This window comes from Diabrotica undecimpunctata, chromosome 2, assembly GCF_040954645.1.
Source record: "Diabrotica undecimpunctata isolate CICGRU chromosome 2, icDiaUnde3, whole genome shotgun sequence".
Taxonomy (NCBI): Eukaryota; Metazoa; Arthropoda; class Insecta; order Coleoptera; family Chrysomelidae; genus Diabrotica; species Diabrotica undecimpunctata.
In genome coordinates, this window is record NC_092804.1 from 26,349,549 (window position 1) to 26,374,047 (window position 24,499).

The 24,499-nt window shown below is 34.1% G+C and overlaps 1 long non-coding RNA gene across 1 annotated transcript in view; it reads right to left on the reverse strand.

Moving 5' to 3' along the window:
* Positions 1 to 24,499, reverse strand: part of LOC140433250 (uncharacterized) — a 111,477-nt gene that overhangs the window by 21,742 nt on the left and 65,236 nt on the right. The gene's annotated exons all lie outside the window — the stretch shown is intronic.

Below are 24,499 nucleotides of genomic sequence, written 5' to 3' on the forward strand. Positions count from 1 at the left end.
TTAAGATTGCCACACACATACTACACACTAACCCTTTTACTCACAAGTTTTTGTTTTCACAGATAAAAATAATTTTTTGGGTAATGCATTCGTAAAATATAATAGCTAACACCCTGTTAATGTTTTTTTTTATTTTGCCCCCTAGTATACAAAAAAAATAGTGTCTACAATTGTAGAAATTGGTAGTAAGTGAACTAAATTATGGTTTTTATTTTAAAATGAAAATACAGTAAAGATTTAAATAAAATGTAAGTAAGTAATATAAAATGTAAGTATTTATTTTTCATGGAGATTCACAAACCAGCTGCGATCTTTTTGAAGGCACAAACACACCTTAAATTTAGTGCAAGTCCATTTCAACTTACCCTTGCAGCGAATATTCTTGCCTTTTCCAGGAAAAGACAAACCGATGTGCTCAGGCATATGGTTTATTTTATAGGCAGCTGGCAGCTTCAAGAGGTCTTACTTTAGTCCTAGTTCGACTCAGTTAAACAGGAACCTAATCTTTTGAAGTCCTCCCTACCTTCTTCCTAGAAATGTCCTTGCCCTGCTTGATGAGTATCTCCGCTACCTCCAATCTGAAGTGCAATAAATCTAGTTTTTTTCGTTGGGCAACCAAGTAAATGGCAATCATTTCTATACTCTAACCAAGAATTTATAAGTGTCACATCCACTGCGTGAAATATCATTCTCAGTGTCTACTTTTTTTATAGAGATTTTTTTGTTCGGTATAATCAAACAATATAGACACATATATGCGTCTATATTCTTTGGTATAATGATGTAAAGGCGTCAGCTTTATCGACTTCGAACATTGAAGTATTGTATTCATTCACTATTTGAGGTCGGTTTATTTCAATTCATTGTCTTGTAGTTTTATCCCAACGTTTTACTTTGTCTTGGTCTCCTATTCCTACATAGTTTGAAGCCAATGCTACTGGCTTGCCACCTTCAATAATTTATTCCAGTACATCTACATACTTAGACGTGGAAACTTCAAACAACCAGTAATTATATGTAATCCAAAGAAAGATTTCAGCTCTTTCAAATTGGTTGGCGAGAAATGATCATCATTCTTCTGAAGAGCATAAAATATTTACCAATATTTAATATTGGTACAATCGACCATTTTTTTGAATAAGTTTTCTGTAAAATATTTTATTAAGTAGTTTATGGGATAAATTTTATTATCAAGCGAAAGGTTTTGGACTGATTGTTATTCTAAAAACAACATTTCTGGTTGGAAATTTGCGTCTTACATACACATGATTTCATTAGTTTGCAATATAGGAATATTTCGAGAAGTATATTCGTAATCTTCAAAATTTGGAAATTTATCGGATTGGAAATATTGATTCATAGATGGATGCTGAAGATACCTTGGACAGCAAGAAAAACTTATGAAGAAGTACTAAGGAGGGTTAACAAAGATAGAAAATTCCCAACGACTGTTAAACATGTCTTATCTGAATGTCTTATCTGGAACATATAGTGAGGGGACACCGGGAGAAATGTATCAGGTCTTTAGGCCCATTGCTGGATGGATAATTTTCATCCTTTTTTGTTCTTAGCTATCAGCTTCCCATCTCTGATTCCCATCTCTCTGACATCTTCCATCACTACATCTCTTCATTTCTTTCTTGGTCTTTCTCTCTTTTTTTGCCTTCGGGTACTCTCCAAACAGTATTCTTGACTAGTCTATTACCTTGCATTATTTCTAGATGTCCGAGCCATTCTAGTCTACATTTTTTCACCAGTTTTGTTATTGTAGAGTTAGCATACAAATGGTACATTTCTGCATTAGTTCGTCTTCTTCATTCTCCCTCTACTACTTTTTCACCAAACATTCTGTGAAGTATCTTTCTTCCCCATGCTTCCAATCCGTTCTGTATGGTTTTGTTCATAGTCCATGTGTTGGGCAACTCATAGCATTGTGGGTCTAATTGTAATTTTGTAGACTCTTCCATAGCTGCAGCACATCTGTTGCTCTTGGTCAGTCTTAGGTTGATTTCAGTTTCTTTCTTAGATGTCTGATGAATAAAAGTGCCTAAGTATATTCATCCACCTTCTCGAATTCTACAACTGATGGATCATCAATCCCACCTTCAATTTGAAGGAGCTCCTGGTGTTTATTCTTTTTTGCTCGAGATTTCCATGTACTTGGACTTATTAATATCAACTTTCTGTTCCAATTTAGAGCTTTCCCAAATCAGTCTTTTTGCTGTACTTGCCAGTTCTTTTCCATTTCTTGCAATGATAACGGGAGTTCCCATTGCAATCGGGAGAAATATAACTCAGATATGACACGTGAAGAAGAAGAATAACATGTTCAAGTAAGAGATGTTAATCACCTAATATAATGAATTGCTGAGTTGCAACTTCCTGGAAGGGGAATGACCCAAGATAGACATTTTTATAGGAATGTAATCAAGCCGACTCCGCATAAGCAAAAAAGCCAGGAGAATCGCTTATGATATAATAAACATAGGTTGGTTCAAGGACATTCTTCTTCTTCTTGCGGTGCCTATCCGTTACGGATGTTGTAATAGGTTGTTATATAAGTTGCAACAGGTTATATCTATGATCGTTTCGCATTATATGTCCAAGATATTCTAGCTTGCGCTGTTTCACTGTGGATATAATTTCACATGTTTTATCCATCCGACGTAGAACCTCAATGTTTGTTATTCGGTCCACCCAGGAGATCCCCAGTATCCGTCTATAACACCACATCTCAAACGCCTCGAGTTTTCCCATCGATGCCTTGGTTGGTGTCCATGATTCAACCCCATAGAGCAGCACTGTAAACACGTAGCATCTCAATAAACGGATTTTCGTTTTTAAGGGTAGGTCGTGGCTCTTAAATATCTTGCTCATTCTGACAAATGCTGACCTGGCTTTTTCAATTCTTTGTTTTATCTCAACTGAGTGGTCCCATTGGTCGTTTATGGTGGTTCCTAAATAGCAGTAACGGGGCACTTAGAGTATTTGTTGCTGATCTACCAGTAATTGACTAGGTGGAATATGCTTCTTACTGATGACCATGTACTTTGTTTTCTTGATGTTAAAATCGAGCCCGTATTCTTGACTAATTCTTTACAATTTTACGCGTTACTAGTGTCTGTAAACCTTCTAAACTGTCTGCAAAGAGGATGGTGTCGTCTGAATATCTGATGTTATTCAGGCGATCACCATTTATGAGAATACCCTCTTCGATATGCTCTAAGGCCTGACTCATGACGTGTTCCAAATAGACATTAAATAATTGGAGAGAGAGTATGCAGCCATGTCGTACTCCTCTCTTTATTGCAACTTCTTCTGTTAGTTGGTCTTTCACCCGAATGGTTGTTGATTAGTTGTAGTATATGTTACTGATTACTCGAAGGTCTTTGTTATCCAGATCAGTTGCGTTCACGCAACTGGCAATTTGCCTTCGTTATCCAGATCAGGACATTAGCCAGCAATAATTCTGACTTAATTTCTTGTAAATCCGTTTATCATTATTGGTATTTGCATGACTCAGTCTGTTTGTTAAATATGCTTTTATTTCAATTAATAATAGTAATAGTGCAGTTTCTTTAATTTTTGAGAAGCGTTTTTTGTTCAATGACTGTAAAATCATTGATTACTCAATTATCAAAAACTTTATTTACAATTTATTTCACAGCAATCTTCCAATGGATGTTTTTGATTTTCATCAATAATTTGCTAAAAAACTTTTGTCTCCCTGAATAACTGTATAAAATTTGTCAAAAAAATTTAAAAAGAATTTCATTAAACACAAATTTAAAGTATTCTTCACAAAAATTAGCCAATTATGTTTAGAATATTAACACTCCATATCTACTGGGTTTTTCTCCATATGATTACAATGTTTCATATTTAATTTTCTCAATCATAATAAGAGTTTTTGAATAAAACGTTTCTTATAAAGACAGCAATCACGAACGGAACTATTATTCAATAAATTTGAATTTAACAAATATTAAAATGTTTTTAAAAGTTTATCAAACAAATTATAACATCCGTAAAAGTTCATTGATTGCAAGCATCAATTTAAAAGTGTGTAGTTCAATTTTTTCGTAATATTGTGAAAAGCCGCCACATATGACATTGTCGCGCGTCCTTCTCTGTCCTCCCCGAAGGAACTTAGGGTACGTACACGAAACAAGACAATAAATAAAGGGAATAAGCAATAGCGAGTTGCAAGTAGACGTGAAGGAGAGACAGGTAAATGGTGAAATTTAGCCCCAGCCGTTCGTTGGCGAGGGCGCAATTGCTTCCAGATATCTTAAGCGATAAAAGACAGCTGTAATCCGATTGTTCTTCGTTTCGCGAACGTAATCGGGCACCGTGTCTGTCTGGATGTGGTTTTGGAAACTTAATTAAAGGATAAGCCCCATGGAAAAAGGAAAAAATGGCCACCTGGGATCCTAACGCGGGGAGTCCAGCTGAAAGCTTTTATTCTGCGTCTAATTCTTTTAAGGCTAACTTGTTTAAAACGCTTGCGAATTAGATATACCAGACAATATAATTAAAGGCTAGTAAAACCCTTAGTAAAACCCATTTCTTAAATTAATTACGTTTATATTACGATACATTTTTGTACATTAAGAAAATACCCGAAGAAAATCAGACAAATTCTTCATAATATGTCACATACTGTGTTATCACCTAGTTATAAACTATTTTTGCAGTTTTCATGACTATCGTTTTACATGACCGAGATTTACTTCGAAAATTATTTCAAGAATAATAATGATAATTTCTGTAGAAAAATTATACAAATTTTCCATTGCTCCTAGTTTGACACCTACAGTTAAATCGTAACATAATTGTTGTGAAACGTATGCGTCTTGTATAATGTGACTGATATTAAAAAGAATTTTGTTATAAATAAAGGCCACTGATAAAAGAAAACTATGTAAGGCGTAACATAAGAAAAGAAGACTAAGAGTAAGACGTAAGATAAGAAAAGAAGAAATTACATTTTTGACATTATCTTTAATAAGATTATCACTTAGACAGGTTTGGACAGAGAGGTAAATTCTTGTGCAGAAATATTTAATTTGAAAGTATATTCTACCTTTGAACAGAATGATAATTATAGTAATAAACTATTCTATTCTGTATATTACAGATGGATAATCAGTATAGAAATAAACAGCTCTCGTCAATATCCAAGTGACATTGGCGTTTTGGTCAATAAATAGAAAAAGCGATCTACATTGACAAAAGAATGGCTATTAAGAAGGCAAGAGGGTAAAGGAACGCTGAAACTTCCAAATCAAGAGTTGAGCATAGAAGATCCCGGTAGCTATGGAAATTTTGTCCAGGTGGATGAAAACGGTTTTGTTAATCTTTTGAACAATAAGTGCTGAACATCGATTCAATATTACACTTCGTTTTTGGTTGCTGGTGAATCATTCAGGACGTTAATGTATAGTACTAGGGTACATAAAAGTACTATTTCCAAAATTATTCCCAAGGTGTGTGATGCTATTTTTAAAAGCTTAAAGGAGCAATTTCTTCAAACCCCACATAGACCAACTGAATGGTTGAAAGTAGCAGCAAATTTTGACTCTCCATGGAACTTCCCTAATAATTGTGTTGGTGCTTTGGATGGAAGTCACATTACATTTAATGCACCAATATCTGCAGGATCATACTATTACAATTATAAAGGCACACACAGAATCGTCTACTGGGTTTCTTCTTCTTCTTTACTGGCTTTACAACTCGGGTTGAGTCTTCGCAGAATTCACTATCGCCCTCCATCCTCTACGATTTTGCGCTTCTATTTCCCATTGTTGTACCCCAATTCTAGATAAATTGGCTTTAACATCATCCTTTCATCCTTTTCTCGGTCGGCCCACTGATCTTCTACCATCTGGTCTTTTAAAAAACACTCTCTTTAACACTCTGTCATTCAACTCTGTCATTCACTCAAGACAGGGAGATTCCCTGAGTCCTCTATTGTTCAACCTGATTATGGATGAAATAAAAAAAATAAGAACCAAAAAAGGAAACAATTAACAGAAAAACAACTAAAAATAATCTGCTATGCAGTGAAGTGAAGATGATTTACAACGTATGCTGCACCAATTTAATATAACCGCCAGAAAATTTAACACGTTAATTTCCCCAAAAAGTCAAAGTGCATGGTTACAACAGCAAATTTACTAAGATGTAAATTAGAGCTGGAAGGTCAGATAATAGAACAAGTAATGGAATTTAAATATCTAGGCATCACATTATCTAGCTACGAAAAGCTCGAAACTGAAGTGAAAGATCAAGTGAATAGAGCAAATAGAGCCGCAATCTGTATGAATGAAACAATATGGAAAAATAAAAATATCGGAAAAGAAACGAAAGGGAGAATTTACAAAACAGTCATCAGACCAAAAATGACATACGCGGCAGAAACAAGACCTGACACAGAGAGGACAAAAAGCATGTCATAAACAGCAGAGATGAAAATACTTCATGCAAGGTGGAGAACGTCAAGAACTGGGTGAGAAATAGAAGAGTAGAATGGAACGATCATATCAGCCGAATGATAAAAAATAGAGTAATAAAGACGGCAGGAGACGGTTCCCCAATAGGAAGATAATCAGTAGGAAGACCACGAAAACGATGGAACGACAACTTACTGGAAGCACATTGAAAACAGACAGAGCCATGTCTATATAAAAAGAAGAAGGAGCCATTGCCCACAATGTAGGACCCAAAGAATTTTTAATCTGTTTATCCTTTATCTAGTGTTAGTTTTTGTGTAAACGTATTAAAATGTTTATAACATTCAATGATGTACTGGATAGCCAAAATTTTTTGACGAAATGCCTTTGAAGATGCTCGGAGAGCGAAGGTACTTGGGCAAGATTTAATAAAAGAAGTGTGCTCGATATCGGCCATTTATTTGAAAAGTTTATATATTCAAGCATTCAATCATATCTTATTTTATATTATTTATTAGCCAAAAATATGGTGCAGATCACAGTGTTTTATGCACCATTTTACTTTCTTTCACCATATTTTTATATACTGGAATTTTCAACTGGAATAAGTGCTTGTCAGATGCAGCTTTACGTACTATTATCCTGATTATTTATTTAATCGCTACTAAACGCACACATTAAAAGTTTAAAAATGTTTAAAAGAATGCACATTCTAAACTTATCTACTTGATATATCTAAATGTCATTTCCACGTCGGTGGTAATTAGGTTCAGAGAAGTAGTAGTAGGTATTTAAAAGTACAGTTGAAAATAACATTAGTTTTAGCAATGTAGTACCTGCGATACTATTTGAATATATAATATGCCTATATATTTTATATGGTATCCAGAGATATTGTATCGATATACTTAACCGCTGATCTGTTATTTTTTTCCATAGTAGGGGGAACCAGGGTTAATCGAATAAAACGGTTAGTTGACTAATTGCCTCTAGTTCCTCAAATGTGTAACAGATGTCACCTGTATAAACTTATCTGAACCTCTAAACTACCCACTCTTGCGCCTCCATTTTACAATACCGCTGTTATGGTCACTTGTGTTTTGTGTCGGTGAGAAAGATAAATCTAGGATTATCCTTGGTAAGTAATTACTTTGGTTCTCAACATTTTCGTATTATTATATATAAAATCGTTCGTCAAAAATTTCACTGAATATTTTTAACGCATGTCTATCATACGGACCTTTGAATGACAGGATAACTCGTGGGGCTTATCGACTAAACCGTGCCAAAGTCTGTTGACTTGTCGACAAACCCCATCATGTACGCAAATTTCAGAATTTGTGAACTTAGTTGGCCTTTTACAATGGATTAATAAGTTGATAGTGATATCGAGGCATCTATTAAAAACGTTTATATTGCACATGTTTCTCCAAATGTAAACCTATCTGAAGCGTTAATCGTCTTTATTTTTGTTACAACAGAACAATGGGAACCTACAAGAGGAAGAGGGATAAGGGCAAGAGAGTACCTGGTATCACTCAACGGTCAGTTTCAACAGTTTTAAATGATGGCAGGCGTGTATTACTATCGCAAAAGAATATTCAATAATACCATAAAAATACATCAGCGCTAGGTAGTTAAAGCCAGATCACATGGTGGGAATGTAAAGCTAGAACGTGTAGGTTATTTCAATGGGCGCAGTTTTTTTTCTGAGGAACAAAAGACACAGCAAATTGCCTGAAACAAGCTTCATATTACGGTTTAACCCCCAAGGGGCTCAAAAAATTCGTCTTTCAGTATGCCAGTGCAAACCATCTAAGAGTTCCAGATAGCTGGACAAACAGTAGAATGGCAGGTCCAGATTGGTATACATCTTATTCAAGAGGAATACAACAATATGCTCTAGCAAAAGAAACACAGAATTCGAAAGGAAAGAAAGGTCCACATAAAAGAAAAACACTCAACCAAAAGAAAGACATTAAGAACACGAAAATTAGAGACGGTCGAAAATTTCTTTTCCAGAAAGAAAGCCCGATTTCATCTACGTCTGCAGCTTATCATTACTCTACATACTCGGAATCTGATGGTGAAACTGAATACTTAGAATATGAATAATCCTATCGAAATAGCACTAGAGGTGATGACTGGTTGCAATGCACAAATTGCAGCAGATGGGCTTAAATTAAGTGCACGAACAAAAGTAATATCACTTTTTTGAGTTTTGAGTGAGTTTTGTTTTTAATTGTTAGATTTTGTTAATTTCAATAGTCACAATAAACGTGACTGTACGTGACGTAAATTTAATCTGCATTTGTTTTTGGATTGTGTTACTATTATTACGCTTATGCCATTACTAAGAAAATATTGAGTCAACTAACCCCAGGCCGTTGGTCAAGTAAACTCACACTCGGGGCTAGTTGACTTATTTTGCAAGGCAGTCCAAATTTGCTTAAGACTTTTTCCTACGGAGAATTCGAATAAATTGAAAATGTATGTACAATACCTTTTGAACAATTGTATCAGCTCTTGAATTGTATCAGCTCTTTGATGAACCAGATGTCATAACGTTCATTAAAACACAGCGACTTAGATGGGCTGGACACATAATACGAATGCCAGAAAATACGATTGCTAAAAAGCTAACCACAGGAACACCTCTAGGAAGAAGAAGCAAAGGCCGACCGCGAATTAGGTGTTTAGATGGAGTTGAAACCGACTTACGGATATTAAAAATCAGAAGATGGCAACATTTTGCCAGAAACCGAACAGAATGGTGACGAATCTTAGAGCAGACCAAGATCCACAGAGGATTGTCGAGCCAGAGATGATGATGATATACAATACCTGAAGAAGTATAGAACCAGCTGACATACTTACTATATTTAACAAATTTACAAACAAACTATTTTACAAATGATTAAAAAAATAAGTCAACAAACCCAGGTCTCTCCTGCATATTAAATAGTATTGATATCTCACTTTTGGGGAGAGAGTTACGTATTTTTTTAGATTCGTAATTTTTAATCAATTTGTATGCATATAACTTACCAAAACGTAGGCTGTGAACGTGAAAATCTCCAGCAGATTATAAGGATAAAGTGGTCTGAAACCAAATATATTTTATTCTAATTAGTGACAAATATAAGAACGTTAAGTCTGTAAAAAGTACTCAGAAGCTGATGTCAACTCTGAGCATAACAAGGTGGTGTCCAGTATCAAATTATCCTAAAAAAACCTAAAAGGCCAAACAGAAAACACATGTTAGATATGAGAAAACTAAAATATCCGGATATTCGACAAGAAACAGCATTATGCTTAGTGATCACAAATACCGTGAAAAAATATCATAATGACAGTAGGAGAAAATTTATTGATTTTCGGAGCGACAAGCAATACAGAACTAAATGACAGACGAAATCGTAATTTTAATGAACGAAAGAAGATTAAATAAGTGAGATTCAAGTAAATACAAGGAAATAAATCAAAAGAAATATAAAGTGCACCAAGAAAGACTGAATTCTCAGAAAATGTGAAGAGATTAAACAATGCAAACGGAAGTATGACAGCTTAAACCTTCACAAAAAGATAAAAGAGATAACTATGTCAAGAGATTACAGGCCTCCTCCTCTATCCTTTATCCTTCGTAAGGATGTAGTGACGTTATGGTATTTGACGAATGGTTGCTATCCATTCTTCTCTCTCCTGGGCGCGATGTGCTGCCTCAGACAGAGAGTAACCGGTAGCGCACTTTATTTGGTCTGATCATGGCGATCTTCCTCGGGTTCTTTTACCATCTACCTTGCCTTCAACCACCAACCTCTCCATGCCTTCCATTCGTCTGGTAATGTGTCCAAAGTACCCCAATATACTTTAGTTGATGATTGTGGTAAGCCTAGTATTGATGTCGAGTTTTGTCAATATTGAAACATTTGTGCGATGTGCTGTCCAGGGTATGCGCATCATTCTACGATATACCCACATTTCAAAGGCCATTATACGTCGTGAGTCAGACTTTTTAATGGTCCAAGTTTCTGACGCATAGGTAGCGATAGGAAAGATAAGCGTTCGTACTAGGCGCAGTTTCGTGTTCCTGGTTATGTCCGTATCTTTCCAGATTTTAGTAAGTTTGACCGTTGCTGATCTGGCCATTGTAAGGCGTCGACGAATCTCTTCTTCGCATTCACCATTGTTTGTGATAACAGAACCTAAGTAATTGAAACGGCTTTCCACTTCAAACCTCGCTATGTTTCGTTATTTCCGGCTTACAGATTACAGGCAAACAACTTTAATTAAAGACAAGAATGGTCTATTGATATCAAGCTTTAAAAAACAGCTGGTGAGAATATATAAAAGACCTTTTCCATGATGATCGACCACCGATGACTCCCGAACCTTCTGTAGATACGAACCCACCGGTTTCGCCCAAGGAAGTTATTTATGCGATTAAGCAAGCAAATGAAAGCAAGACAAACGGACCTGATGAGCTACCAGTAGAGCTCCTTAAACTTATTGATGTATATAACAATAAAATTTTAGTTGACTTTTTGAACTTAATTTACTTAACGAGAACAATTCCAAAACTTGGTTATTATCGACGTTCGTAACACTGCCCAAATAATGTAACGCCAAAGAATGTTTCGGCCATCATACAATTTTTCTCCTGCTCCTCACTCTTAAGATTGTTCTTACTTATTGACAATAAAATATTTAAGAAAGACTGAAGAAATCAACGAGAATCAAATAGCAGTTAGACACCAGAAAGACTTTGTTTGGTATTAATGTATTGCCGTAAAGGAGTTTGGATGTGAATGGGGACCTATATGTATGCTTTATAGACTTCGAAAATGCATTCGATAAAGTCCAACACCAGAAACTTAGAGTCATAGCGAATATTCATTGGAAGCAGACAGCAAAATTTAAAAACTAATCGACACCTTCACTTACTTACTGTACATGTCCAGTTCAAACAATTAAATCTTGTCCATCTAGAAAAGAGCGGTCTGAATGGTCGTGTCAGTTGTGTGCTGGAAGTCGTATTCAGTGCAAGTTTTCTCCAATAGAGGACAACTAAGTAGATGTACTGAATCCTCTTCTACCGCGCCACATTCACACAAGGTATTGCAGACAGTAGGCAATAGTCGCCATTTATCCATGTTGATCATGATTGACCAGAACATGTACTGACGTGTTTTACTCGCAAGTCACGCTAATACATGCTTTACGTCAATAAACTAAACACTCAATATAAAGGAAAGTAGTAGTTCGTAAAGAATTATACACTCCGCGTAATATTATTAATAGCGTTTTACTAAAATTCTTAAAAGTTACGTTGCTTATTAGTTCCAAACTTCTTACTGCACCAATAAAAGAAATAAACTTAAGAAATAAAATTTGGCGCCATGGTGATTGGAACGAAACTCCACAGAATCGTTAAGTAATATATAGGATATCATAAGATTACTCAGAGAGAAGTTTTACCGTGACCTATTAACGTTGTTATCTATTAGTTTACAGGAAAATATACTGAGAGTTTTAATAGAGTTTAAACAAATCAAACCAGCGAAACATAATTTATAATATACAGATAATTGAAGGAATGAGTTATATATGTTTCTACATAAACTGTTTTATAACACAGGAATATCAGATAAACTGTTTATAGTCCGTTCGCTCAGCTCGGGAATATTTTGACAGATTCATTGTTGGAAACACAATGCAAAAATTCCTACCTGTCACTATTAATAGCTCAATATTATTTTAATTTACTATTTTTGTTGGGAATAAGCCATAATTTTACAAAACATTAATAAATTAAACATTTTTTTATTGTTTGGTAAAAAATTCTTCTAATAATTTAATTTTATCCGACTCATTCATTGATCTTCCCTTGCGAAATCCTCCCTGGTATTCTCCTAGAGTCTTTTCCATATATATTTTTAATCGTTTTTTAATTAGTATGACGAACTTTCTTCTACCAATTACTGTCTCCAATATTGTCATAGTGTGACTAACTAGTTGTTCTGTAGTGTATATATTATTGATATTGAACATCTTTTTTTTTATATGTAAACAGGTACTGAACGCTTCTCTTAACGCTGTTCATACTTTAATAAATATACACTCATGGACAAAAATATCGAATATTTTGGAATTTTCAAATTTTTGTTTTTTCAAAATAAATTCTGGTCAAACAAGTCGTTTATTGTAAAATAGAGTTTATTTTAACAATGTTGATTGAACAATTTTAAGTTTTTATGCAGAGAAAATTGTGAAAAAAATTAATGTTTAATATTAGGTTAATAAGGTTATTTTACTCTAAACTTAAATGATAATTTAAATTGCTTAAACAACTGGTTTAAACTGAAAGAAGTGCATGATCAGTAACGAGTATTTCCCCTCTACCTCTTATTACTGCTTGCATCTTTCTCACCATGCTTGCAAGTAAATTTTGGACATATCCTTGGGAAATTGCATTCCATAAATTCCATTCATCCTGTGCAGCAAGCCGAAGCAGCTCTATCGTATTTGAAACGGGATTTCTTTGTCGTATGCTGCGTTTTAAGTGATCCCACATGTGCTCTATTGGATTGAAATCCGGGCTAGACGGTGGCCAATCCAATCTTAGAATTTGGACCTCATCAAGATAGTTACTCACTATGGCAGCGGCATGTGGTCGAGCATTATCGTGCATTAACGTGAATCTTTCCTATCCAATGTAACCTAAATATGACAAAACATGATCTTGCAGGATGTTTTAAACGTAAGAATCACCAGTCATCCGTCCAATCACTTCCACCAGTGCGGTACGTACCTCCCAACTAATACCTTCCCAAAGAATTATGCCATCAACTCCAAAACTAACGGTCGGGGCGAGACTTGCATCTGGCGAATCGTTCTCCAACTCTTCTGTAGACGTAGTTTTGACCATCTGGCTTCCATAATAGGATTCTGGTCTCATCAGTGAAAAGAACGTTTTTCCAGTTGTCGATATTCCACTAAATATGTGTTCTTGCAAATTCCAAACGATGAGCTTTATGATTTTGGAGAAGACGTGGAACTTTGGCGGGGCGTCTCGGCTTTAAGTTTGCTTCTTTTGATCTTCGTCTAACTGTTTGTGAACTCACATTAACTTGTCTAACATTTATTAGCTCATTTCTGAGGTGCATCGATGTCAATGAACGATTTCGTGTAGAATTAAGAACCAGAAAACGGACATCAATTGCGGTTGTGCACTTTGGGCGTCCTTGACCAGGCCTTCGCACAAAATTTCCTGTTTCGCAGTACCTTTTTAGAGTATTTGAAACTATAGATTCATTTCTGCTGAGAAGTCGTGCGATACCTTTTTGTGCATATCCTTCCTCGAACAAAATTATAATATGTGCTACTTGGAATTCATCGCAATGCCGAATTGGTGGGATACTTGTTTTAAACTTAGTTAAATCAAAACAATATTTAATTAAACATAATTAATTAAACTAAAAATAACCGAAATAGTATGATTTTTCCTTTACGTGAAGAAAAATTTTTATTATAAAATGTACGAATGAAACTAACCACTGAATGAACGTCAAAATAAACATCAAAATATTTCAAACCAGTTAAGTACATCAGCCTACTATATGAGTATTATCAGTAATCTAAAATTATTTTGAAATAATAGTGACTACAAAAAAATTGGAAAATTCCAAAATATTTGATATTTTTGTCCATGAGTGTATAATATGGTCCAAGTTTTTATCTGTATTTTTTTTAGATGCTTGAGTAACTTCCTTGTTTATTTTTGTGATACTTGCTATTTTTGTTTCCGATAGTTCATCAGGTTTTCTGTAAACGATTTCGTATTTCGTATAATATCTTTTCGTGAACTAGTATTTTATATTTTTTTAAATTTTGCTTTCCTTACTCTATGTTTGGCTATTTTGTAATTTTATTTCATCCCACTTGCTATCAACTTGACCGTATAGGATACAGTAATCCATAAATGCTTCTTTTTGCTATGTTGAATACAATTTTTTTAAATTTCTGTTTAAATATAGCTCGTATACTTTTTTTGTACTGTTGCTACTGTTGACGTTTTTTGGCGAGTTTATAATCGCAATCGATCGAAAAAATACAATCTATAAAATCTATAAATGTTTCGCGTTTTTTAATGTCATAAAGATGTTTCCAACTTTTCCCGTTTATAATTTAAAATAAATGCCATATTTTCTATTCACGAAACCGTGGTGATTTTAAAAAGGTTCAATATTCGGAGTACAAAAACGTAGTCAGCAGACTTTTATCCATTAGCCAACCAGACCTAACCCAACACCGAAATCCGCCGTCAAAAAATCGAAATATGTGCACTCTAACCAGACATCCCACAGATAATATATTGTGACGTGTCAAGAAGTAATGGAACTAATCCACCTAACGTACTGTTCCCAAAAATGTCACTTATATACACGTTGCATAAGATCCAAGCAAACAGATGGCGATGTAACTTTCTTCGAAACTACCTCTAGCTGCCGAAAATTTTTAGCGAAACTGTACGTAAAATCAATAGTAATTAGGGCGTAGAATCCCATGCCACGATTGAATAGATTGTGATGTTCTACGGCGATTCGGCGATGATCGAGACAAAATAATGGCGACGGAGTAAATTCCTGCTTGCATTACCGAGAAAAATGAGAATGTCGTGTGCAGAATACCCTCGGAATGTTTGTAAATTGATCTTGATGTGGGGTAACGTTGCAGAATAACATTTTCTTTATTTTATCGGAAACTGTATAGGAAAACCGAAGGTTTTGAGGTTATGGACGGTGAAATATTTTTCATGGCGGACGAAGCAAGAATTTTAAGTGAATCCGAAAGTTTTGGGTCGAAAATATAGTATCTGTTTATCTTGGAAGAAGCTCTTTATTGTCTATAATTTGAAAGCTAAAAATAATTGTGGTGGTGACAATAATAAAAAATATTCTGTTTAACTGACTATTCTGGAAATAAAAAAATGAACGTTTAAACTAAAACATTTACATAACATTTCATTAGCATAGATACCAACTTTTGGGGGGAAAACAAAATATATTATGTACAGAAGTAAGCAGAAATCCCAGAATGAGTAATGAGAAATGATATGTGTGCCTATGCCTATGTTCGTATTCTTTTATGTCTAGTGAAAGCAAAATGGTGCTAGTGCCTATGCTGTCACCTTTTATAATGATTTAAGTATTTACTTTTCTATAAATATATACTATATAAAATATCTTCTTTTCGGATTGCCGTATCCATTCAACGGTGTAATAATGTGTAATGACCTGAATGCCAGGTTATGGGCGCAAAATACCATAATTTTTCGGTTCTAACCCTCCATTGGACGAGTGGGAATGTCACTCAACTCGCTATAAAAAAGTGATTTTTTTATTTTTTGAATTAACAAATTTATACAACTTTTATTTATTATATTTTATTTTTGTATATTTATTTTTTATTTGACACAATGGAGTAATCGACCTTACCCGTGCGCTTGTGTAACTTTGGATGAACATAGACTTTCTCATTTAATTATTAGATCAATATGATGTATTTAATAAAATAATGTAATGGGTTCTTGTCAAATAGAGAAACACAGCAATTTAATATAGAAAAAGCGAAAAATTTGTACAAAAATATCGAATAAATACAACTATAAGTAGCACTAAATGTACTTAACTAACCAGTGATTAAATAGCAAATAATAATTATGCAGAGAGTACGCGTATTATATGTACCTTATGAACTAACGTGATGATTTGATATGAAGAATTTATGATTATCCCTATTCTGCTTTTTTATACTATTCTTAATTAAATTACTATTTAACTGGGAATAACCAGGTTAAAGTACGTTTACTGACGTTTCAATTTCCACTTCGGAAATCGTTCTCAAAATACAAACATTAGTAAGTTAAACAAATTTTGTTTTTTTGTTACTTGGTGAAAAATTCTTCTAATAATTTAATTTTATCTGACTCATTTATATTGACAAATTCAGACATAGATTATACATTTTGAAGTAGACGACTTTAAAATGATATTGCCAATATTGTTGAGTTGTGTTCCTGGGACGACTTTACTTGTAAGATAGTTCATTCGATTACATGAAATCAACTTTAACTGGAGAATATCCGTCATAAAAAATCACAGCATGTAATTCGTCTTTAAAAAGACAAACACATGCCGTGATGACAGTAAAAATCTCCCGTGAGATTCCATAATAAATTATGAGGGAAAAACCAGGAAAAAAACCTCGTAATACTATCCCGACATGGTAAGTATTTGGTCATGCATTTAGTTTACTTTCAATAATCACCAAATTCTGATTTTATATGTTTGTTATTTAAAAAACATAAATGATGTATCCTGTACATGTTACCGACTTACTAATACTGGTATTTTCCTTTTAATAACTTCCTCTTTTAATATGGGTAATCAGATCTTACTACATTCTGCCGAGGAATTTGCGACACAATTGGTCTCATTTAGCATAATTAGAGCCGCTTCTTTGATTTGTCTCTTTTTACCATCCGTTTCTTTTAGGACTGTATTTGAATCATTCCATTTAACCCTATGTTCATTATCCCATGCGTGTTTACATATTTGAGATCTATCAAATTCTCTATTTTTGATATAAGATTGATGTTCACTTATTCTAACATTTAATGGCCTTGATGTTTCACCTAAATAAAACTGATTACATTCACAAGGTATTTTATAAATGCAATTCTTTGTCCTTTCTTGTTTATTGTTAGGTTTGGTTTTAGACAAAATAGATCTCAATGTTTTTGTTGTTTTGAATGTTGTTGAAATGTTGAATTTATTTCCTATCCTTTTAAGTTTTTCTGATGATCCTTTTATGTATGGTATTATTATTTTCCTCGTATTATTTCTTGTGTATGCTGTAGGATTTCGTTCTAAGTTGTTCTGTTCTGTTCGGTCGATTGTTGAAAATTCCTTATTTCTAAACGATAAAGGATAATCATTTTTTAATAAAACAGATGTTAACAAATGTTTTTCCTCCAAGAACGAATTTTCGTTAGAACAGGTAACTTTGGCTCTATCGTATAAGGATTTAATGATTTCCTTTTTAATATTAATATTGTTTTGAAATTTAAATATTTGTTGGTATGGGTTGGTTTTCTATACATCTGAGTCTCATACTGAGTATCGTTCTTAGAGATTAAAACATCCAGGAAAGGTAGTGTGTTATTATATTCCTTTTCCATGGTAAATGTTATTGTCTCTTCTTTATCGTTTATATCATTCAGGAATGTGTCCAACAATGTGTTTGTCTTTTTAAAGACGAATTACATGCTATGATTTTTTCTGACGGATATTCTCAAAGTTAATTTCATGTAATCGAATGAACTATCTTACAAGTAAAGTCGTCCCAGGAACGCAACTCAACAATATTGGCAATATCAAGTCGTCTACTTCAAAATGTATAATCTATGTCTGAATTTTCAATATAAATGAGATCAGATAAAATTAAATTATTAGAAGAATTTTTCACCAAGTAATAAAAAAAAACAAATTTAGTTTAATTTACTAATGTTTGTATTTTGAGAACGATTTCCGAAATGGAAATTGAAACGTCAATAAACGTACTTTAACCTTTAATTGTGGCTTATTCCCATTTAAATAGTAATTACTTTACCATGCCACAAGAAAATAGCTTTAGAACAATATTTTTAATGAAATATAGACAAAACTAAATAGTCAATAATAGATTTTCAACACTTCAATTTTAAAGTAAATAGGTAATCTAATATTAACTACATAGTTGTCAAACACAAGGCAAGATGTGAAAAAAACACTTTATATTTGAATTAGATTATAATTTGAACTTTTACACTTTGGATTTGGAAATATGTTAACTATTTTAATAATGATTTAGGAAAGTTGGTATTTGGGCATTATTGAGAAAAACAATGCAAGGATTATTCAGATACGTTACACTTAATTTTTTTTTAAATTTTCAATAAGTACTGTCGCATTTTGTACATTTTTACCGGTGCTTCCCTCAATCGTTCTTTTTCTGAAATTCAAAAAATTCCGAAATCAAAACTATAAAGCAACGGGGTAGAGAGCAAAACCAGAAATATTTAATTATATCGCACCATCTTTTTCTTGGTATGCCAATACTTCTTCGTATATTTCATGACTTATCTCATGCTATTCGTACTATCCTATCCTCTGTCATTCTACTAATGTGTTCGTTCCACTCCTGTTTCCGTTTTGTCACCCATCCATTTACGTCTTCTATATTGCATGCTCTTCTTATGTTTTCGCTTCTCTCCCTATCCAACAGACTTTTTCCTGATATTTGTCGGAGTATTTTCATCTCAGTTATTATAGCAGTCGTCTCGTTTTAGATGTGTGAGGTCTTGTCTCCGCCATGTATGTTAATATAGGTCTAGATTGCTGCTTTATAGATTCTTGTTTTTGTGTCTTGTCTTAGGTGTTTATTCTTCCAAATTGATCTTCTCTCCAAAGGAGGCCTCTCGTTTCTCTTTACATTTCTCTTTTATTTCTTTTCTGAACCATGGTGTATAGTTGTTGTTTCTTTTGTTGAGTATGACTTTGCGTTTTCGTAGAGCTTCTGTTGCTGCTTCTTCAATGTTGTTTTTAATTTTCTCCCAGCTCGCGTTTATATCTTCGATGTCGTCTATTTGTGCATGGATTTCGTAAGGAAAAAAGCAACTACCGATCAAATATTCCATCTTATGCAAGACTTATGAAAAAACATGAATATGGATTTCCTAGTGAAATTAAGACATAAGCTACCTATCGTATCAGCATGAACACCTACATACTTATATTGTGTACGTCACCAGAAGTTTAGAAGATATGGAAATATTACAAACCATTTGATTGTGGAATATAGATGAGGCTATGATAAATTTATAAGTGTCTAATAAAAGTAATCAAACTAAGTACCTAGTACCTATTCGCCAAAATAAATAGTATCGAAAGTGATCATTGTATTTATTTTTGAATTTACATAATTACATGTTCAAAATGTGCTCCATTTGAAATGTCAACTAGCTTCTTAACGATTCTGCAGGTTATTCATCATGTTTATAAAGAGTGGTTGCCGCAGTTATTGAAAAAACAGGTTATTATATCTAATACTGATTCCTTCAGCATGCCCCAAATGTATGCATTAAGTGTTGTCAGATCAGGTCAGCAGTTAAGTACTTGAGGTCTGTTCTACGAGAAATTATTCTGTTCGAAATATTTATGAAGTAAGGCTAGGAAGCGTATAGCTGTATGAAAGCGTATCCTGTTGAAACCATTGTCTGCGCATCTGCAGAAAATCTCTAACAAAAGGTGTAATAATGCAACGCTCTTGTTTAACAGTAACTGGATGCTCATTCTCACCTTCACGAAAATACGGAACTAATCTCATCTTTAGGAACAGGACACCAAATGGTAACTCGTTCACTCTAGAATAGTTTCTCTACAATGACATCTAGGCGTTCAAATCCAAGAAATCGAGTTGTTTGTCTATTGATATAACTATTACCATATAACTGCCAAGAAATTTTAACAGTCGACGTGTGGATGATATTCAGTTTTAAAGACTGTAAGATCTGATCGAGAACGCGTCCTTGATTATTGTTGGTGTCCAATATAAAATCTTCAGAATTCATATCCGAAATTGGACAGTATAATTTTATCACCCAGTAGACCGAATGAATTTATTTGTTATTAAATACACACACGTAGTTAATTAGGTTACATACACATTTGGTCAATTATCAATAATATAATTTGGACATCAGTCAAAAGTGCTGACAAAGTTAAACAATTTACATAAATTAGATACACATATCACGCGAGGTCCGCGAAAATATTGACCCAATTAAAACTTATATAAAACTAAGATCTCTTGCCTAGAGAAGCATTCAATCAATATTCACTCAACAAACTTGATAGTCTTCAACGATCAACTTCATCAGTCTCTACTCAAAGTAATCCCGGGTCAACACCCATAGTGTATGTCTCATCAATAAACTCTGCTACTATTATTTGGTGTTTCCATTACAACTGAACGAACATCTTCACTGAGCCAACGAAGGGGGATTTGTTCAGTTGGTAAGCACTGTTTTTAGACAAGTGGGAGAGTCCTTGAGCTGACACAACACTCTAAACTATTTTTAACATTACACTATTACTGGACCGCCTTGTCAAACATTTGTCGATATTTTTTAGACACTTGTTTAAAACTTGAATTATTTCGTCCATTCTCGTATGAGTGGAAACTACTATAAACGCTTTCTCCTTAGTTTTGAGACCCATTTTCATGGCGGTTGTAATAATAGAGCATTGTTAATATGACAGTTGATGATAAATAAGCCCAATCAAATAAATATGTATCGTGTTCGCAATTTAACAGTCGTCTAAATTTCAGTACTGTTTATTTTAGCGAATTCCGGATTAGAAAAACAAAATAAATAGAGGTTATAAATGACATGTAACATGTAACATGACATGTAAGGAAACACGAAGATCTAGTGATCGGAACATTATGTTCGAAGTTTTAGGAGGGTTTATTCATCTGGGTTCACAAATTGGAATAATATCTGGAATGGAAATGGGAAAAAACGAACTTATGATATTTACTTATTAAACCCGTCCTTACATACACGTGAAACGCGAAAAGTATTCTTTTACTTCTACAGTGAATCTGATATCCAATCCATCAAAATTAACAGGCTAAGACAGCGAGGCAATATAGAGAGAATACATGATACTGAACCTAAAAAATACACATAATACCAAAGATCGGATAGTAAAAGGAAGATGAATAGACCCAAGGCAAAATTTAAAAACCAAGTGGAGGCAAACTGATCCTTAAACAGACAAGGACCATTTTTTCGACCATTTTTGTATTTAGCACTTTATTTTTTTTTATGCGATAACAATTTATTGCCATAAAATAATTTATTCAAATTTATTTTGCTCAAACAATAGATATTCCTGTAGTATAGTTTTTTGCTATATATTCGCTGTACCTGAAAATTCCTTCATTTTTATCTAAATGAAACAATAGGTCTCTACGAAAGCTTGTACGAAGTATTTTCAGATTTACACAACTTTATTATGAAATAAGCTACTTGTTTATTTAATATCACCACATCAAACGACTTAAAGAATTACGACTATGATCCATAAATCTCGAATATTTCAGTGTAAGTTTATTTGTTTGGAATTTCAAAATTTCTGAAATAAACTGTGAGCTTGCTTTTATCACCCGCGACTTGGATCGTATATTGCTTCACTTACTTGCTGGGAGATGGAAGTATTTGTATACAAACTTAATTTTTATTTTTTATATTATACACAAGTTTTCAGTTTTAAGATACTTTGTAAGGGGGATTTTTCGGTGTAGGTGTTTTAATATAAGATGTTGGTTCGACCTACATTGGAGTTTGTCTGCGAGGACATCTAATGCAGTTGGAGGGATGCCAAAGTAATTTTGTCGAGAATCACACCTTACTTTTACAAATATACTGATTAGTTAGTGCAATGACGAACAATTTTGATGTATGTAATTGGTTCCAGTAAATACGATTTTCAGCTAAATCGCAATCATCTTTATGAAATAGTCGGATAAGTACTGGACTCTTTTCTAATTTTTCTCTTCTCCAATCGGCTGCCTTGTAATCAGCTTTTTGCTATTATTTTTATAAGATAGACTCTTTTGATCAATGGTAGTTCGGGTTTTTGAATATTTTATTTATACTGAGGATATACCCACTTTTAAGCTGAATATAGGAAGAATATAGGAAGATCTTCTAACAATACAGATTGCCGCCTATGCCGATGACATTAGCATTATGTCTCTCGCAACAGAAGAGGCGGCAGAAATATGTTCACAATTTAAAGCAGAGGCAAAAGAGAGCGGACTAGAAATAAATATTCAAAAGACAAAAAGTTAACACAGCAAAGAGCTAGGGGAAATAGACGCACAGTTGAATTTGAGGACGACGTTGAAAGTTTAGAACTGTAGAAAGTTTCCCATATCTGGAAGATGTATTAGACACAAATGAAACAGAAGAGCCAGAAATTCAAAGAAAAATTGTAAAGGGAAACAAAGCTTACTTTTCAGTAGCTCATGTATTCCGCTCCAAAAACACACCGGAGATCGAAAATCACGGTCTACAAAACTATTATCAGACCAAACGTATGTTATAGATGCGAGACACGGGTGATGGCAGAAGACACAAAACGAAAGCTAAGGAATATCTTCCTAAGATTCACTCCATCTTTTGCGCGCTCGTCCGATACTTCTCCTGCCGATTGGTGACTTATCTCTTGCTATTTTGACGACACGGGTCTCCTCCATTCTGCTTATGTGGTTATTCCATTCTTTTTTTCTACTTTGTGTCCCTTCATTTATACACTGTACGTTACATTTTCTTCTAATATCTCTCATCTTTGTCGTCTCCAGTAGCCTTTGCGTTGTCACTGTGTCAGGTCTTGTTTCTGAGGCATATGTGATTCTTGGTCTTACACTGGCTTTATAAATTAGCAGAGTATGCGCCGGTTGGGCCAGACAGTGTGACGTCACTGTCGGTAAACATTGGATCTATATTACCGACCAATGCGTAACTAAGCATAGCTTAGTGTCCTTTTGGCAGTGCCGCCATCTATGTTTTTTTGTGGTAACGTATTCGTTATCCCCTCCCCTCTTAGGTTTCGGTCTCGACTAAAGGTTCGGAACCATGACGCGTTGGTCGCTAATGTAGATCCAATGCTTACCGACAGTGACGTCACACTGTTTAGCCCAACCGGCGCCTACTCTGCTTAAATTCTTGACTTCATCTCAGTGTTAATGTGTCTGTTTCGCCATATAGTGTTATTAGGGCATCCTGCCAGTCTATTTGCTTTTTGTACTTGATCTCTCACTTCTTTGTTCAGGTCTCCATAGCTAGACAGTGTAATTCCCAGGTATTTGATTTCCATTATTTGTTCTAATCTGGTTGGTTCTTTGCTGACTACTGCTGACTACTACTGTTTTAGTTTTCTGAGATGAGATTGTCATATTAAATTCTTTTGCTCTTACGTTAAATCTGTGGACCAGTCTTTGCAGACTATCTTCATCTTGGGCTATCAATATTGCGTCGTCTGCGTAACAGAGCATTTTTATTTCTTTGTTTCCAATTCTGTATCCTCTTCCTTTGTTAACGCTTTTGATGATTTCATACATGATCAAATTGAATCCCCTGTCATATTCCGCTGCTTATTTCTATAGGTTCTGTAAGTGGTTCATCCATTCTGACTTTCATTTTGGTAGATATTTTCGATAGTTTTTATAATATTTAGGGAAACTCCTCTATTATAAAGAAGATGGATTACATCTTTGAGTCTTACTCTGTCAAACGCTTTCTTTAGGTCAATCAGACACAGAAATGCTGGTCTATTGTATTCTAGTAATTTCTCAGTAATTTGCTTTATAAAGAATATTGCATCTGTACACGATCTTCCACTGCGAAAACCCTGTTGTTTATCTGGTAAAATTATCCTCTGATTTATTAGCACGTAAAATTTTAATTGTAAGTTTAAGCGTAGTATGTAACAAGTTTATACCTCTGTAGTTTTCTGGCTGTTTTTATCCCCTTTTTTGAATTGTAGAACTAGTTCGCTTGTTCTCCATTCTTCTGGTATTTCATTGTGTATAATAATTTGATTAATTAATGTTGTTAATTTTTCTGTCATTGCCGCTCCACAATATTTCAGTAACTCGTTTGGTATCCCGTCTTTACCTGTTGCTTTTCTGTTCTTCAGGTTTTCAAGTATTTTCCGAACTTCCAGTACATTTATATCAGGTTCTTCATTTGTGGTAATTTCTGGTGCTTCCAGTTCTAGTGTCGTTTGTTTTTCCTTTGCATAGAGTTTTCTTTTATGTAATCAATCCACGTATCCTTTTCTATGTGTTTTGGTTCTATTAGTTCCTTTACTTCCATTTTTTGACCTCTTATGTAGCGCCATATTTCCTTTTGTAGACCGTTAAAA